Genomic DNA, 3,256 nt, shown 5'->3' with positions numbered 1-3,256 from the left:
CCCCTTGGGGGCCCCTTGGGGGCCCCCGGGGGCTCCCGGTGGGGGGCCCCAGGGGGCCCCTGAGGGGCCCCCTGAAGGGCCCTCCATGGAGCCCCCGAATGAAAGATGCTGGAATTTGTGTTTGGAATTGCAGAAGTTGGAAATGAAGAATTAATTTATTTTGGGTTTTTTCAAGAAGCGCGCAGAGAGCTGTTTCGGGTTTGTTGAACGCGGCGCTGCTTGTTCAGGTTTTCTTGCAAAAGGGCTCTGATGGCTTTCTTATTTGAGCGAAGCTGCTCAAATTGATTTTGCAAAAGTAAAATTATAATTTAAAAGTCTCAAATGCCTCACTTTCTCTCATTAGTTTCAATTTTGTCCTCCATTCGGGTCTTGTCTGCTGTGTAGACCATCAAGGGCTTCCACCGGCGGTTCCTCTGAAGGAAGGAATTAGCAAAAGATGAATTATTCGCCAATTTAGGGTTTATTAGGGTTTTCAAATTCATTTAACTGTGTTTCTGAAGTCTTGAGTTTTCTGTCTGCTGCTGAATCTGGGGTGTATGTGCACCTTCGTTCATCTTTTGAACAGCGGAAAGCTGGTGGATTATTAATTGATGAGTTATGAATTATTTGCGGGAAGAAATGAGTGAAATTTGATAAGTTGTTTTGCTGAAGAGGCAAAGAATTCAACTCTTTCGCGTTTCGAAATGGATCGCGTTTTGCAAGTGTCGGGTTTCGTCCGCCGCGGCAGCCAATTCACGTTTTCCGTGTTGGGCCGATTCGCATTTGCATTTGGCGTTTTGCACTTCGTGGACAACTACGTGGCCTCTACGAAACAAGTAAGATCTTAAAATTTTGAATTTTGAATTCAAAATTGTGTGTGAAGTTTCCTAATAAGCCGAAAGAAAGCAAGAAAGCGCAGCTTTCGCGGGGGCTGCGCCGTTTCCCCCTGCGGGCGGTCCGGGCTCCTTTTCGCGCGGAAAAGCGGAAAACTTGTTCGAAATATGTCCAAAAAGCAAAATAAATGCAAATAAAAGCACTTGGAGTGCAGAAAGCAGGAAGAAAGCCGCGCATTCCGCGGGTTTCGGTGGTTTTGCACAGGCGCGGGGCCTCTCGATGAGCCCGACGGTGCAGGAGGCGGGCGACCTGCTGCTGGGGGAACGCGCCAGCCTGCTGCTGCGGCTTCTTTTCAAAAAGTTTCCACTTCAAAGAGGAGAAGTTGTTTTGGCCTTTTCCCCCGAAGACGCATGCGTGGTTTGCAAACGCGTCGTGGCCCTCCAGGGCGACGTCTTCGCGCCCCAGCCCCCCCCCGAGGGTTTCAAACCCTCGGGGTTCCAAACCCCCGGCCAAACCCCCGAGGGTTTCAAACCCTCGGGGTTCCAAACCCCCGGCCAAACCCCCGAGGGTTTCAAACCCTCGGGGTTCCAAACCCCTGGCCAGAACCCCGAGGGTTTCAAACCCGGAGGGGTTCAAACCCTCGGCCAGACCCCAGAGGGTGTTTCTAAACCCTCGGGGTTTCAAACCCTCGGCCAAACCCCCGAGGGATTGAAACCGTCAGGGCTTCAAACCCTCGGCCAAACCCCAGAGCGTGTTTCTAAACCCTCGGGGTTTCAAACCCTCGGGGAATCCATCCCAGCAGATGGAGAGAAACCCTTAGGGTTTGAAACCCTCGCCAAAACCCTAGCAGATGGAGATAAACCCTCAGGGTTTGAAACCCTCGTCAGAGTCCCCAAAAACTTCGTCTGGCTCCAGGGAGACAATCCAGGTTAGCCATTTTATTTTATTTTATTTTATTTTATTTTATTTTATTTTATTTTATTTTATTTTATTTTATTTTTCTTTCTTTTTCTTTTTTCTTTTCTCTTTTTCTTTTTGCTCTTTTTGTCCTTCATGTTTTTTTCCCTTTTATTTTTCTTCTTTTGTTTCATTTTTTGTCATTTCTCTTTCTTTTTGTTCTTGCCTTTTTTGTGTATTATATTTAATGAATTTAATTAAATTAAATTCATTAAATTAAATTGAATTAAATCAAATCAAATTAAATTAAATTAAATTAAATTAAATTTTGATTATTTTAATTTACTAATTTATTCCGAATTTGCTGCTGCGCAGTCCCTTTTGCTTCTGTCCCTCAAATTTCAAACTAAACAATTAATTCAATTTAATTAATTAATCTAATTAATTTAATTAACTTAACTAATTAAATTAAATTAATTTGAGTGAATTAAATTAAATTGAATAAATAAATAAATAAAATTAAATTGATTATTTGAACTTTTGTTTTCAGACATGTCCCACGACAGTCGGAGTTACGGGCCAGTGAGCAGCGGGCTGGTGTTGAGTCGCGTAATTTGTCTTTTTTCTTTTTCTTCTTTTTTTTCTTTTTTGGATTCTTTTAATTTCAATTCTTTTAAATCTTTTAATCCTTTTAATGCATTTAATTCATTTAATGCATTTAATTCCCTCAATTTATTTAATTCATTCAAGTCTTTTCATTTATTTAGTCCTTTTCATTCTTTTTCTTTTTTCAAATTCATTCCCCGACAACTGCCTCCCCAGCTTGTCCAAAACTTTCTCAAACCCACCCCCGAACAAGTCCAAAGTGAACTTCAACACTAAACAAATCATCTGGCTAGCTAGCTAGCTAGCTAGCTCGCTGGCTGGCTAGCTGGCTAGCTAGCTAGCTAGCTAGCTCGCTGGCTAGCTGGCTGGCTGGCTAGCTGGCTAGCTAGCTAGCTAGCTGGCTAGCTGGCTATCCGGGCCGCTAGCAATGTGGCTAGCTAGCTAGCTAGCTAGCTAGCTACTTAGCTAGCTAGCTGGCCAGCCGGGTCGCTAGCAATATGGCTAGCTAGCTAGCTAGCTGTGTGGCTAGCCAGCAGCTAGCTAGCTAGGCATCTAGCTAGCTAGCTGTTGGGAGCTTCAAAGATAGGCGTGGGCCTCTGTGTGCAAAAAGGGTCTTGGAAGTTTATTTTGTTTTCTGATTCCTCAAGTTGAAATTTATTTATTTTTTACTTTTAAATTCAATTTGAATTTTATTCACTTATTCTTTCAAAAGAAATGCTAAAAGGAGAAAAGACGAAGTGCACCAGGGCTGCCAGCTTCTGTATCTTACGATTTAGGGTTTAGGGTTTAGAGATTAGGGTTTGGCATTTAGAGTGTAGGGTTTAGGGTTTAGGGTTTAGGGTTTGATACTACGCATGCATGAACTCGTGAGCAGATATTTGGCGAAGTCCTGAACAGTTTGAACAGAAACTCTAAACCCTAAACCCTAGAATCTAAACCC

This window comes from Eimeria tenella, genomic scaffold (genome assembly GCF_000499545.2).
Source record: "Eimeria tenella Houghton genomic scaffold, Eth_scaff45, whole genome shotgun sequence".
In the NCBI taxonomy this organism is placed as follows: Eukaryota; Apicomplexa; class Conoidasida; order Eucoccidiorida; family Eimeriidae; genus Eimeria; species Eimeria tenella.
The sequence above is the reverse complement of the archived record's forward strand: the minus strand, read 5'-3'. Positions refer to the sequence as shown.